General features: G+C 38.5%; 1 protein-coding gene across 3 annotated transcripts in view; it reads left to right on the top strand.

Annotated features, from left to right (window-relative positions):
• The window catches only part of LOC122868467 (protein phosphatase 1 regulatory subunit 29), a 91,925-nt gene that overhangs the window by 15,688 nt on the left and 59,887 nt on the right, over positions 1–16,350 (top strand). For 2 of the 3 annotated variants that reach the window (XM_044180450.1, XM_044180452.1), the window contains exon 2: positions 7,665–7,909. The exons of the other annotated variant lie outside the window; for it this stretch is intronic. The gene's annotated coding sequence lies outside the window, so the exon portion shown is untranslated. The remainder of the gene's footprint in view (positions 1–7,664; positions 7,910–16,350) is intronic. 3 annotated transcript variants of the gene reach the window in all.

Below are 16,350 nucleotides of genomic sequence, written 5' to 3'. Positions count from 1 at the left end.
CGGGAGTGTACCGTGTGTCCTGTGTGAAACTGGACTTTCACCCGGGAGACCAGGGTTCCTGTCTCGTCTGAAACCAAAAGTCAACGTTGACTTATTTTAAGTTATGTACTTAGCTTATGTAACCTGTGTAAATTAAGTTACGCCACATGATTTATGTCACACGACTGACTTACTGTCACGTGACTTACAAGTTTTGGTACCTAAACCTAACCAAACTGTGACCGTTTCACAACGTTAACCATGTGTTTATTGTTATCATGACGATGAAGGTCTGGTATGCTTGTTGCTGTTTGCTGGACATTCATAGGATTCCACACAAAAAATTTCTAACTTAACTTTTTCCTAAGATATCATATGATATCATTGTATGAGAAACCGTTGCAGGGATGAGTAGCTAATTACTTTTGCTTTTGAGGAATTAGTAAAGTAATGTAATTACCTTTTCATTGAGTAATATGTAGTGTGTTGATTACATTTTGTCCAAGACTGATAATTATATATAGCTATTTAAGTGAATTCCTATAAACAGTATCACAGGTGACCCTTATGATCCCCTTTGTTTATTGTTTTTTTCTGTTTTTAGGGTAAAAATAAAATCAGAAAAATAAACACTGAAACCTTGTCCTGACAGTACCCTGACATTATCTTAACATTATTCTGACGGCTTCCCCACCTCAAAGAGATTTGTCATTCACCATCCGAGAGAGGTAGAGGCAGGGACAGAGAGAGAAAGAGGGAGGGCGAGAGAGAGAGAGAGGGAGAGAGAGGATTATCAAAGTCCCCATTCTCCCTCTAATCCACAATGTTCTACCAGAGAGTGTGGCAACACCAGCACTCTGTCCAAAACCTAAACCCTTCTGCCAAAGGTTTGGTTAAATCATAGGCTTGCATTGTGGCTGTTGGCAGGCTAGAAAACCTTTGGTTTATGTTCACAGGCATAACTGTCAAGATGAATGGTTACTACTCATTTATGCAGCTCTGCATACTGAGGAGGACTTGTGATGAAAGCGGAAGATTGAGCTTGGTTTACCTCCTAAAATGGTGCTCAGTGCTAAAAGACCAGTTTGCTGCATAAACATCAACACAAAAAAGATGTTAAGTGTCGAAGTGAGACAAAACCAAAGAGCTGACATGGACATCTCTGGAGGTAAAATATTTCATTTATACCAGAGGGATTACTCTTAGTGTGTGTGAGGGTGTGTGTGTGTTCATGTGTATACTCTATATGTATGTCCAAGGTACTGCTGGCCACTGTTGGAGGCTGAATTGTGCCCTTGATATATCTCAGGCATATGCCAGCATGAATTACACTCCAGCAGCCGCATAGCCCACCCACATTAAACAAGTATGGATACACATACATTAACATCCACATAGACACATATTTATGTTTTATACATACAATCACACACTGTGCACACCTTGAAATGTTTCCTCATGAGTTTCCTCAAGGACAGGTTCATACAAAAACACGTGTATTTGTATGACATACATACACATGCACAAAGCCATGGACTTTTGTCACTTTATTTTTTTTTATCACCAATGCTGTCCTTGTCCTCCTATTCTCTCTCTCTCTGTTGCTCTGTCTCTCTTTCTCTTTCACTCTCTCCATCTCACCCGCCTGAAGCTAAACAGTTAGGAGCCTCAGTGGCAGATTTTGCCTGGCAGTACTAAGGACACATGCGCCTTGAAGGAAAGACAGATGGGTGGGCAATGGAGATAGACAGTATTTGTTGGAAGCTCAATTTCAGTCCTCCCTCCTTTCCAGTCATTCCACTCTGTCAGTGGTGTAGTCAAATAGGAAGTAACTTTCATTTTACTAGCCCCCCTGTTCCCAAATTCTAATGAAATGGAGAAACTTCGTTAGAGGGTTACCTCATTTAGCAGTGTTGTTGGTTACTTACAGTGATGTTGAGGTTTCTTGGTACGCTGTTCTTCTGGTGACAGTCGTGCAGACTTCATGTTTTCTTTGATGAAATTGGTCTCATTTCAATTCGAACTGGCATGAAGTCTGTTAGTATGTGAAAAGTGCAGGAACAAGACATAAAGTTTTCCCAAATGGCTGGTTCATGCTTGATTAAGCCTTTGGCATTGTTATCTAACCAAGAGTGACACAATTACCAGATGTGGGCTCTTTCTCAACTGTTGGCCCACCTGCCTCCCTCGACTCTGTGACATCATCTTGGTTCATGACTCACACACCTGCTCTCCTCAGATTGTTAAACCTTTGTTTTTGTTGGCAGCCTCAGTTTCTTGCCTTGCAGGGTGTTTATTAAAACATTTAAGGAGTGTTTTGTATTTTTGCTTCATAGGGCCTTGTTATCAGCATGGATGCACACACATAGACGACTGACATTTTATAAGGTGTGTTGAGCGGATGGAATGCACTTCTGGCATGTTGAGCCAAAAACAGACTTTCTGTCACTTGTTACACATCAGATGATTTTCTTTCTTTTTAAGAATTACTCTTATTGGTAAAAGCACACAGCCTGCTCATAGCATACAGTAAGAAGAAGCATATACATACAGTATGAAGAAGCACATACAGAATGTTTCAAATATGTGATTCATTCTGAATTGGCTTCTTGTTCTGATGATCTCACAAAGATCATGCGGTATGAGGCAAAATTGGTTGTTTGCATAATTGAATTACAAATGGGAATTGTCCAGATGACCACTACGCAACTGACTGATTTTGTTATTTATTCATGTGTGAAGGAGATTTCCTGCATTATCTGCATTATCTTGATAATGTATGATATTATACATTTGTATGCACCAAAGTGCTAGGAAGTATTTCAAGCATAATTAGCTATCTTTCATTGCTCTTTCAATGCACCAAGAAATCATATACAGTCAAATCGAAAGCTTGCATATCTCCCATCATGTTTGTATCAAGCTAATTAAGAGATGTTTGAATGCTAAGATGCAGATGGAGAGGTCATGACTTTCTCATACTCAAGATTTTTTTTTCTGAAATTAGACTCTAAAGTGCAGCAAAGCATAACATAAGAGGCTCAAAACACAACTGTCTATACAGACTCATAAGAGTACTCACACAATTTTGAAGACACCAATGCAAGGAAAAATTTAATACATCTCATGGTAGAAATTTATTTATGTGCGTTTATTGAGCAAAGGCCTTTCACTGCTCAACATTTTATGATTTCTTCATATTCATGTAATAGTGAGGCACATTTGCACACCTGACACAAGTAATGCTCATAAGAAGGAAGCCAAAGGACCACTGTGCACTATCTACAGGGAATAATGCTAGCATTATTAGTTATGTAGCAGCAGGCTGGCTTGTTATAGAGGGAATAGCAGTGCCTTGAGCATACTGGTATCCATTTTAGATTTAGACATGGTGCTGTTTCCTCCCCTTTTATTACTTTCTTCTTTTTCCCTCACACTCTCATTCTATTCCATACTGTGAGGTAAAAACATATGTGTGCAGAAGACTTCTTTGTGTTGCTCTGTGTGAGACTGCTGAAGTGAACAGTATGTGGGGTTTAAAGTTAAAGACGTCAGAGGTACAGAGCCATCATGGACGGACTGGCAATAAAAATTGGCCCTGAACCTTTGACTCAGACCAGCCCACCAAAACCCGCCTAGAGATACACCACCACTCATATGGCCCATGTCACACTTTACAAAAATCTAGTAGTAAACACAGATTTGATTTTTATAATTATATATATAATAACTATAATCTATTATAGAACCATACATGAAATAGAAACTCCTGTACAATGTTAAATATAAAGACAAAAATTACACAAAAGGACCAAATTTAAGTGAAATGGTGGATGGAGACACTTGCGTATTATGGACTATAAACTCTGCAGAGTGAGTTGGAGGTGAGTGAACCTTTTACTTATTAAGACGGTGTAGGCCCTCATTCGTCCTTATTACTTTTACTTATTAGTTGAACTCCAGTTGAGCAGAGAGCACAGTTCTTTGCTTTTAGAATTAATATTATTACTCCAACTCACACCCTTGCCATCGATGGTCCATTAAAAGATTGGACATGTAGACAAGCAACTGTTAAAACAATTTCACAGTTGCTTATCTTTTTGGCTTTGACAAGCTGAATATTCAACCAGTCAATCAAAGTATAGTAGCTGTGACAATCATGCAAAGTACAGGACTTAATATTTGAAAGATCACTTTACTGTAAATGGTGCTTTGATTGGTTGGCTCTGACATTTCTCTCTAATTGCTGCTCTGAGCTGCAGTTAGGGATCAAGTTCAGAGTGCTGTCACTTTGTCCACTCTACAAGTCCACCTCTGTTCTTTGACAGACAAACCACACACTCACAGAAAGTGCTTAATTTCAGTTGGTCTTGGCTGTCAGACTAACAAGGTGTAAATGTACATGCCCATGGACTCTATTCCACTGTACATTGTACAAAAATGCTATCTAGCAATCTCACCTTCCCTCTAATCATTCTTACCACTTTTGATCTACCTCTCCTTCCCATCTTTCTCTCCCTTTGCTTTTGTGTTCTCCTTACATTTACTTGCATCTTGACTCTTCTCCTGGCATGGCTTTCTCCCTTGTAGCTCCCTTATTCTTCCCTCGAACCTCATCTCCCCACTCCTCTCTTTTCCTTTCCTTATGGTTAGTTTTCACTGTTCACCTTGATGAAATGCTGTAAATACAAAGTATGGGATAACACATGTGGAAACACAGAGACACAGCCACCCACACACATGAGATTTTGTAATTTGTGATTTGTGATCACATTTGTGATCATGTAATTTTTGTAACTCACCCATAGACCCATGATAGGGTGTGGAGGCTATAAATATGTTGACTGCACCTAGCTAAGAGTAAGGCTTCTCTTTGTATATGTGTGTATATGTGTGTATATACAGTTGAAAAGAGGAAAAAATGACTGATTCCAATCCTCTCATTGTATCAGCAGCTGCTTCTCTTTGATGTGATTATGAGTGGGAGAGGTAGAGAAAGATTGAGAGGGAGAGAGGCAGTGAACATCTGTAAGAGAGAGATAAATAAGAAGAAAGAACATTACCACTCATTGTGAATTGCCGCACGGGTGTCACCTCTGAAAATTTAAGCAATAATAGTCAACTAGCGAGTCCCTTGGGGGGCATGTTGCTCAAGCCAGTGTCTGACTCAAGTTGTATAAATGATGGTAACATGTTTAAGTTAGTTTCAATATTGATGTGTATTGTGTCTACAGCATTCCACAATTATAAACACACACTGGAAGCTGTGACGGTAGTCAGACATGGTGTCCATCCATTATTGAGAATGCCATTGAGACTAGATAGAAAACTCACTTCATTGCCTGGTGAAGGAGCAACACATGATATCCTTCCTCTGTCTATGTCTGCCTATTATGAAATTCAAGTAAATGCTGGATTAGTTTGGGTTCTTAGTATTTGTCTCAACTCTAACCCATACCCTAGATAAGTTGTTTGATGTGACTGTACCAAACCATTATCTATCCTTTTAACAAGAACAATAGTAGCAAAATTGCGGGTAGTCTAAGGCCAAATAAATAACTATGAGAAAAAAGACAGTGTGACCGTTAAACAGAATGAACAATATAACAATATATTTGCTGTTCTCAGAGCTGTATCAGTAGGGTTAAAAATTCAAGTTTGTCCTGACAGTGTCAGGCAAGGCCATGTGGTCATAAAGTAAAAAGGGTTCAACCCTTTGTGGGCATGAGATGAGAGTTGTGTAAGATGAAGGTACATGGAGGGCCCAAAGTGTAAAGGTTTTTCTATCCTCTGGAGGGCATAAATTTGCTCAGTAAATTTTGGCAGATTCAGAACAGATTTCTTGTGCACAGTTGGAAATTGCTATGGTCAGAGGGTTCACCCAAAATATTAAAATTGATCCTCCAGGGTCCATAAATATCCCCAGCAAATTTCATGGAAATCTGACAATTAGTTTTTGACATCTTGGGTACAAAGTTGACAGTTTGACCTGAGGGTATCCCCAGGAGGAAACTCTTGGAGTTTCTAAAATGGAAATGGGTGAAGCATGAATGTACAGTACATTTGGGCAATGTTTCTTCAGAGCTCAACTAACAGTCCTAGTACGATCCTTCAAGATGAAATTTCCTGAGGAAATCCATTTTGACCTCTGTTATGGAAACACTGGTTAGGCCTACTAGAACACAAAAATATATCCTCATAAAATAACATATATAAACAATATAAAATCAACATTTATGAGGAACGTGATAAGAATAAATTAGTTATATTTTACAATATTTTTATATTCATATAATATAGTCTAGGAATAAACAAATAACGTGAACACCACAAAAGAAGTAGGCCTCAAGTGTGCGCCAATGTTTTATCAGTGCTTTGATTCTTGTGAAGATTATTTTACTTATGAGGAAAGAAACAACACGGCAACATGCGCATCTTCAGTGAGGTTTGTTTCTGTGTGTTTTTTTAATTCTTGAATTTCTTTAGTTTCAACTTATTTTTTGCATAAGAGCACACTGGGGAGACACTTCTAATCTGTTTCAGTAGTCAGCTTGAAACCGTGTGTGTATGTGTTTCTACAATATAAGTGTATGTGTTTGTTTTAGTGTCTGCAGGGTGCATGCAAAACATGCTCTGTGTGTGCACTCACTTACAAGGATATTTTCCTGTGAGTGAGAGCTCATAGGAAGTGTGTTTTCCTCAGTGTGTATGTGTTTTGTTTTTGAGGCGAGTGCTATTGTCTTCTCACACATGGATGCCTACTTACTGTGCCTAGTCATAATCAAGTGTAATGCAGCACTCTTTCCCCATTTAACTTGTAAGGGAGGAGCAGGATCAGCCCAGTATTACTGCTGAAAATGAGATGTCACGCTCAGCTCACTTTGGGGCAGCTGGCCGAGCTCTCCCTAACTGATTTAGACTGTCTGTGTGGCTATGTCTGTACTTGTGTGTGTGTCAGGGAGAGGGTGAAAGTACTGGAGGGGAGAGAGAAAGAGGTAAAGAGATGGATAAAGAAAGGCAGAGAGGAAAGGGAGAGACCAATATATATACATGGACAGAGAGAAAAGGGAGCTGTGTATGTCAGTTTCTCTGACAGTTAGTTGCACAAATTATTCATAGATAGGCAGTATGTTGTGTACTGATGGCTTGAGGTGGGTTGTGACAGGTGTCCTGCTCTGTGACTGAAACAGGAAGATATGTAGCATCTCATTATATATAGTACCACTTACAGACCGAGCAATATGTCACCTTGTACCCTTCTGATGCACCATCAGCCATTATTGGTCACCCTTCTTGTCTGCCCTGGTAATGTTAATTTAAGAGAACCACAGCAGCTGAAATGAAGTGAGAGAAAATGAGTAGGAGAAAAAAAGAGCAGGACAGATAGAGAAAGAATGATAGATGGAGAGAGAGCAATAAATATACTAGTGGCAGGCATATGATAGATAGATAGATATTTCTTTTGAAGTCCTTTAATGCTGAGTGATGCATTATTTACTGTTATTTCTCTATTCATCTTTATTAAAGATAGATATATATTTTTATCAACAACATATAAACACTAAAGCATGTTTTGAAATGAGTAGTCTTTATTTTGATTGCAAAATACCCAATGATGTTAAATTCTCCAAGGTTATTTTTTTCACTTTAACCCCTCTTTACATTTGCATTATTCTTTATTTCAGCTCCAGGCCCAGTTTTGTCCCCCGTAACCTTGGCAGAACCAATGAGGACCTGTTGTGAGTCCAAGAAGAGCAAAAGATACTAACTAATTTTGGTGTAGAACCTCAACCACCTGCCAACCTTGGGAACACCTTCTCTCACGACAAATTTTTCATAAAGGATATGCAGCAGACAAGAGAAAGGAGCACTTTTGTGTCTCAATAAAGATAGCCGAGGAGTGAGAGAAGGCAACGGAGAGAGGAAACAGGTAGGAGATTCTTTTTTATAAAAATAAGTTATTTCCCATTGTGTATTGAGCTGAGTTTCTCAGGGTTTCTCATTTTTGAACATGGACACCTTTGTTTGACTGGCTTCAAACCTATGTTTCTGTAAGTCATTCACCACATGTGTTTTCCCAAGGATATACCCAGCATGTCTGACCTTTATCAACATGTAGTGTCACAGACACACATACACAAAGCACATACCAGTGATGATATAATCTTACGTGTATGCAACAACACAAACTGACACAACCTCACTGTTAGACACATGTGCTCTGCTTTACAGTAACCTGAATCTTCTTGCCTGTGTGTATATCTGCATTTGTGTGTCATGAATGTTACTTTACACAAGTGTATGTGCAGTGCGTGAGAGTGTGTGAGGCTTTTGACATACAGTTTAGCACTGGGATGAAAGCATTAGTTAGTGTCTTCACAGGCATGTATTATGCCATCTTCCCTGCTTTTATTGCTCTTATTTTACTGGTAACACTGTCATTAGTGCTGACAGCACTTCACTTACCACAGCTATTATATTCTGTCTGTGTGTGCATATGTGATTCTGCTATGTGTGTCAGGCAGGGATAAAGTAAAAGAAGTAATTGTTGTAATTATTTCATCTCTGTTCTCTTTCCTGCATAATGTGCTAGCGATGAGGAAAATCTCGCTACTCTAAGACAAATGTATTGCAGCGTAAACTCAACTCAATTTATCCACCTTCATATTCATGAAATTAAGTTTCAGCAATATTTTGTGGTGATTGTGTCATTATGTTGATTGCTATTATCAGGAATGGAACACACAGAACACAAAAAAGGAAGGTTCCACATGTTTGTGAAAAGGAATCGATTTTGCATGTGCATGAGCATGAGCAGTGCCATCAGTAGTGAAAGTGTGCATATGGATGCACTGTACCTTAAACTATTTAATCAACTTGTACTTTGAAAGTAGATCCTATATATATGTATATATATATATATATTTTTTAAAATAACAATTACAGCGACAACAACAACATGAAGTAAACGGGGGACCAGTATGGCTTTGCTATAAGAATGAAAAACATTGCTTGGAGTTATTTAGAACGTAGAATTCACCATCTATTTTAGCCATATTTGTTCGACATAATATATAAATAACTCATTAACTAGGTAGAGGTTAAACATTTGTTGCAATTTGTTGTCAATACATGAAAATAAAGGGAAGCCTGGACTTAGACCTTCTGACAGAGAAAAGAACACCACACACAGCTCGGGAGCAGATAACAAGGTGGGAGGGGCCATCACAATATACATTATAATAAGTATTACACTGAGGTGAACACAGCTTTGTAGTACATATTGTGAATGATATTTCTTATTGTGACTACCAATTGGAAGTTAATATGTGACTGTGGAGTCATATTGCCACCAATAAATGAGGCAAACAGAGTGAACACCGTGTTCATTTGGTGGAAGGTGGATGCAACACAAATGTTATTTACAGTGTATCATATTTTGTCAAATGTGTGTAGTTTAGGCAATTGAATAGGCACTCAGTCTTTTAACCTCTCACTCTGGTGTCTCCTTTGCCTGTTTATTCTGTTTTTTGGTGCAGTGGAATTTTCTAAATTATAATAATGTGCACACAATAATGCCGGTTCCTCAATGTCAGACATGGTTTCAAGCAAAGACTGTGTGTGGTGCACATTCATTTCAGCATACACTCACTGTCTTTGTGGGCATGACTACAGTGTCCTTACTTGCACCACCAGTCACTGTGAGCTTGAGCCTCTATGTGGTATGGCTGAAATGTGGACATCAATCAAATTAGGTTGAAGTTGTTGTTTATAACGCCCCATTTGTTACCTCAGCTTTTGGAAGGAAGCAGAGTTCACTAGCTAAGGGGTTAATATGGTAGCCTGTGCTCTAGCATAACAAAACCACCCAGTCATTAAAAGAGACAAGAAAAACCTGAAGCCAACCCCTAACGTTTTAATTTAGAAATTACAGTAACAGGACGGTTCACTTCATGAAAGCCACACCCAAGAAGAAAGAAAGAAAACAAGCATTTAAAGTGGAAGCGCTAATACTCCAATTTTGTGTTGCTGTACCTTTAATTGTCACTTTGGTTAAAGTGAGTGTGTTTGTGTATGTATGGCTGTATGTGCACACATAGACTAAGTGAAGAAATGAGATGTTAGTCTATGAGTAAATATGATACTTCATGTGTGATGTCATGTGAATGTATCATTATAAAATCAGCTGTGACCTGCGTAATCAGTAGCTGTAACCCTGTGGAAATGTATATAGTTGGTCACACAGTTACGTCTAGACGCAAATGGGTGTGGCTTATATGGATAGATTCATCTGGACCCACAGAATCTAGGAATTTTGTTTCTGACACTTACGATTCAAAAGTTTCAGGCCAAAATGTAAAGTTCATTGTTATTGCGCCACCATCTGGCCAAATTGCACCAAATTTGACACTGCACTCCATTGGCTCCACAGCAATACACCTGCCAAGTGTGAAGTCAATCGGATGAACACTTGTCGAGAAAATCGGAAGACAGACAGACAGAGATTCCTTCCTATATAGTTAGATAAATAACTTTGGTCCAGTTGCGTATAGAAGCAGAATGGCCTCTAGGGGCCCCTTACAGTGCTTTTTGACTCTGACAGGAGCACTACTAAAACTTTCTGATGCTTTTGTGAACTTAACAGTACAGAGAAAAAAAAAAGGTTTCTGATTCAAACCAACAACAGTGGGAGGAAATGCAGTTGATAGCGCTGCCCAAGACATAGTGAGTGCATCATTGACTTTCTTGTATTGTATATTTAATGAACTAATTAGTTTGCATTTCAACACAAAATCAATCTCTTTTGAATGCAATCGACCTTTTTAACCTTTTTACAGGGTGAGTACTATTCAAAACAATCAAGTATAAATTCTCAATGCAATTACATTAAATAATCTGACCTTCTGGGTGATACGGGTGGTATTAAAGAGACACAATGCATGTAGTGTAAAACTACTATTGCAGTGATGATTGCAGTGAGCCATCATTCCAGGAATGCTAAGGAGAGGATATTCAGACATTAACATTACTTCAGTTAAACAACAGAGAAACTATTAACTCTTATAGGCTGTTAAGGGAGGCAATTATTGATTTACTTGATGAGATTCAGGAAGACATTAAGCCTGCCACTCTAAGATCTCAAAGTCTTTACCAGCATTGTTAAAATTCTGTTATCACTTCAGGTGTTTGCAGTTACAGTCACATGTTGGCTGTGCTCCTGGAATACTGCAGCCTTTCATTGGCATGTGTCAGATAATTATGCAGTTTTGTTTCTTGGAGAGATGTGCCCATTTTCCACCAACAAGGCAGGAAATTAAGGAGACAGGGAAAGAGTTTTGAATGTTGCAGGTTTCTCAGTTGTTGAAAGGGCAACATTTTCAGAAAAAACAGTGTCTGTACAAATGGAAAGGACATGGTGAGGGACATATTGACATCCAAAATAAAATGATTCTGTATTATCATGTCAGGTGATGGTGCCTTCCAGCAGATTCCAGTTTGAAATCCACCTAATGATAGAAAGGTTATCTACATCTCGGCACATAACATGGTGTGGCATTCTGAAAGGTTCATCCCAAAACCTGAAATTCTATAGAGCTGTTCATGCTATTTGAGGAAATTTGAGATATGTGGTGTTAGTGGCTACTTCTGTTTTCTGTTACAGTACCCTTTGGCCTAATTAAACATGAAGGAAAGTAATACTCTAGTAATTCTATGCTGTAACCCTTTGTCAAGCAAGTAACAAACCATGCATTGATACTGTAAGCAGTTTGAGGAGGTTCATCCATGTGATGAATGAAACGTTTCTTTGTGTGCAGTGAAAACTGACTAAACTGACTGAACTAGTTGAACTTTAGCTGATGTTTTGATAAGGAGTTGCTTGATTTCAGTGTTGTTGTATGTTCCATGTACTGTATCGCTGAATCCATGGTACCACACTTAGCAAACAAGTACCTTAAAAACAATGGTAATGAGGTACAGTATTGTAATTACCAGCAGTGTGGATGCCAATGAAGACCAGATTGTTACAGCAGCAGCGTGAGGGAACTGTTGCACTGGGACACAGTGTAGCACACACTACTCACACCATACATTTATTAATATAAGAGCTGACCAGTATAACTACAGTTTACCATTTAGTCAATAAGTAAAGCAGTATTTTTGGTTTAGAGCCTTGCTTAAAGGTACTTTGAAACAAATTTTGACAAAGTTAAAGTGCTTCCTCACAGTAACCTCACAGACAACAAATAATCAAATCTATGAGGGGCGGTGAAAGTAAGATATAATTTTATGTCATGTATGTGAGATAATGTTAATACTCATAAGCAGGAGTACGGTGTGTGCATGCATTACAGACATGCAAGTATTTTTGAATGTGAAGGAGTGTATTCTGTGTGTCTTCGGCATGGCTATAAAGGTCTATATACATGTGGAACTACCCAAGGCCTGTTGTTTAGACTGTGCTTGGAGATGAGTACATTTCATTTGAGGCCAAGGGTGATTCCTTATTGAGCACTCATTTTCATTGAACTTGGCCCTGTATTCACCCATACTGACACAATAGTGCAGACACATCTTCACTACATTTAGAGGGAATGAAAGACATACTGTTGATGAGAAGAGAGATGGACCAAGGAAGGGGTACAGAGAAAGAGAGAAGAGAGGTTTAAATTTAAGCCTGTGTCTTTGTGGGATGGATACTTTATCATAATGTTTCTGCATGTGCCACAGCCCAAGTGTCTGCTTACATTCCGATCCACCCCATTTAACCATCAATCTAGCAAATCCTGCTTTAATTATGAGCCATGCCTCCTCCTCCCCCCAAACTCAATCAGAACAAATAAAAGAGCCTTTTCAGCTATAATGGGATTATCGATTGGGTGGCAGCCTAGAACTGAGACTTTGTGTATGTTTCAGTCTGGCTATGTGTGTATGTGACAATGTGTTCACGTATTGTTGAGTGTAGAGCGGTTCGGAAGTGATAAATGGAAATACATTTTGTGTGTGCGTGTGAGAGAGAGAGAGAGAGAGAGAGAGAGAGAGAGAGAGAGAGAGAGAGAGAGAGTGAGTAAGTGAGTGAGTGAGTGAGTGTGTGTGTGTGTGTGTGTGTGTGTGTGTGTGTGTGTGTGTGTGTGTGTGTGTACCAGGCTGGAGTCTTGTCTGTGTATGTGGGTACTGCCAGTGAAGGGCTGAAGGAGTGAAGCATTAAATTACCTCACAGTTTGAGTCTCATCAAGGGTGTGTCATGTTTTACTGATGAGTTCTGAGCTTATTTTGACTGATATCCACCAAGACTTTCATGACTTTGCTTTTCCCATTATCTCAGATGTCAAAGTGGTGGTAAATTGTCCTTTGTTGGTAGTTTTCGGCTTGAAAAAGCAGATGGGTAAGGGTTACTGCAGCTAGGTTTAGATTTGATTGCCATCAGTAAATTTGCATTTCAGGTAGCTGGGAACCAAAATGGCACCTGTAAATTACCTTTTTGATACCCAGTTTATTTTGCCTCGGTGGTGATTCTTTATATTCTTTTTAAGTTTGGTTGCTGTTTCACAGCTGCCTAACAAGTTTCAGCACAGGCCTATTTGAAAAAACTCAAAACCATTAACGTGTGCGTGTGTGTCCATCAGACCATACCGAGACCATTCTGGGCTTCCAAATTGTGTTTTGTTTTTTGTCCTTTTAAAATGATTATCATCCAGACATTGCTCAAAGATGTGCATGTTTGAGATATCTTAGAAGTTTAACGACTGTATTTAAATTTGCATTCTTGTTTGTAAAACATTTCATTAGTCAACCGATTGTTGTGTGAGCAGCTAGTCCATCACTCACTGGCACTACAATTTACACTGAAAATTAATTAGGAAAAATAAGTGTGTGAGAGCAACAAGTGTGCAATGATCTTATCATAAACATGTTTAAACATTAAATATGATATTATTTATATGACTCTATTCCCATCTTACTCCTGTGGGTAAGACAGTTTCTCATTTTTACCCCACAACTATATTTACCAAATCTACTGTTTAAATCTATTGCCCCTTTGTATGTAATGGCACTGCATTGACTTCCCTGAAAAAAAATATGAATCCAGTTTAATGGCCTACGTTAACCCATACTTACTGCAGCCTAGGAGATTATGTGCTCCATCTGTGTGTTTATCTTATGTCTTTCTGTATGTGAGCAATACATGAGCATGCATGTGCATTGGTGTACAAGTCCAAACATTTGGGATTTTAAATCATGTTCTGACTCATTAGTTATCATCACACAATATTTGCTGTGCAGACCCATGCTTTGGCTACCCTTGTATACCTGCAGCGTCATGGCCAATACAAAGTAAAAGAAAAAAATAGCAGCAACCTGCCTTATATGTTAACAGAAGTCTGCACTTAAATCATAACTTTTCCCACTGCCTGCCTGTTAAACTTTGTGTATTGTAATGATGAATGCAAAGTGAAACATACTTTCCCATCTTATGTCCTCTTCTTCCGTCTCTTTCACTATCGTTCAGTTTACACATGCAGGTCTCAGCTTTGATTAAAATTCAACAGTAAGGGATGAGAACAAGATAAAGAGCAGGAAGGGAGGACACTGTTTATATGCAAATAGACAAATCTATCAATCTGCACTCACACCTCTGTCGTCTGTACCTCGTTCTGCCACCGGTGTCACTGGGGCACTTTCTTTCCTATTAAGCTGCATATATTTTCACTCCCCTACATCTTTTTGTGAAAGACAGTGGCTGGTCTTCTATTTTGTACAAAAATAAATTAAAATACTTATCAGGTTCTTTCTATTCCTCTTTGTCTCTCTCTCTCACTTAATCTCTCGCTGGGTTCCTGCCTCTCCTGCTCCTTTTTGTGGTGTTACTGTGGAAGTCAGTGTGCCAGTATGCTGTGTCTAGCATTTACTAATCCTGCTCACATTAGGTTACATCACTGGCCCTTTCCCTTTTTGATACAGTGTTTGCATCATTGCTGAGCTTATGTTTTGAGTCTAGATGCCATGCAGAGAGAAAGTAAAAAAAGATAAAATATGTTAGTATGTCTTTTGTCTCTTTCTCAGTTCTGTCCAATCCATTTGTCGCTCTTTGTGTGTATTTATAGATGCTTCTGTGTTATTTCATCCCCTCCTGCATCTGTGCATTCAGAAACACTGAACAGACAGTACACGCAGATGCACGCATACACAGATATGTCCAGTGACCCAGAGGCTAACACACACACTCACAAATTACACAAAGAATTATATATATATATATATATATATATATATATATATATATATATATATATATATATATATATATATATATATGTGTGTGTATCATATGTTATAATATGTCCCAACCTAATTCTCTCTCCTGCTTAAACTTTTTAACATTACCTCACATTTTTCTGGCTCCCAACATCATCCCTCATTCTTTCTTTCCACTCTTTGAAGTGTTAATCTGCTTGCCAGGTCTGTTGGCTAATGAAGCTGCAACCTTGAAGTAATTATCAGTGCCTTGTCTGTGAAAGAGTGCCAGTGACAGAAAAAGAACTAAAGAGAAATTGCAATTATAACTGTAATTGCAGAAGATACAGAGACAGACCAATATGGTATATCCTCAGTACATTCAAAGTATGTATCGAGCTTAACTCTTAATGCAACAGTGGTTGCTGTAGTGTACACCACACATAGAGTACATGCACACACACATAGCCTGTAGACTACCCTCAATTAGAGAAGAGAAGAGAAATTACATAATGGGAGTTGGGAGAAATGGGGAGAAAAACAGAACAGAGGAGAATACAAGACACGAAGAGACATCATTGCCTTCATAGCATGGACCTTGTACATGATGTACAAATGGAGAACATTTAAGTTTGAGAAAGAAAGAGCAATGTGTTTTTGTTGGAGGAGAGTAGGAGGTTGCATGAGCCTCATTTTATCCATGCTAATCTACGCTGACATTCACATTACAGCCCTGCTCTCCACCAGATGAAGACAGAACATAGTGTACAGGCAAAAAGGGAAATAAAAAAAGGCTCATTGTTTAAAAATCTACTATTAAAATGATTAATAGAAAGAACGATGGTTGGTTGGGTTTTGGTTGCGTATTAATTTATAATCTTTTTTTTTGTTTTGTTTTTTTATGCCTGATGGTGAAGCTTTTCTTCTGAGAACTCCCAGTAATGGTGCGCTCTATGACCCATTCAGTATTTCTCTTAACTCCATTTACTGCCTGACATACTAGAGCAGACACAACCAATCGGGCCATTTATAATATCGTTAAAATTACATATTAAAATTGATTTTGTTTAACAACAATTTTCAACTGGAAAATGTGGTTGCCATGGGCCTTTAAAATAACTATATACAGTTTGATCA

The sequence above is a fragment of the Siniperca chuatsi genome, linkage group LG21 (assembly GCF_020085105.1).
Source record: "Siniperca chuatsi isolate FFG_IHB_CAS linkage group LG21, ASM2008510v1, whole genome shotgun sequence".
NCBI lineage: Eukaryota > Metazoa > Chordata > Actinopteri > Centrarchiformes > Sinipercidae > Siniperca > Siniperca chuatsi.
Note: the sequence above shows the minus strand (reverse complement) of the source record. Positions and strands in the feature narration are given on the sequence as shown.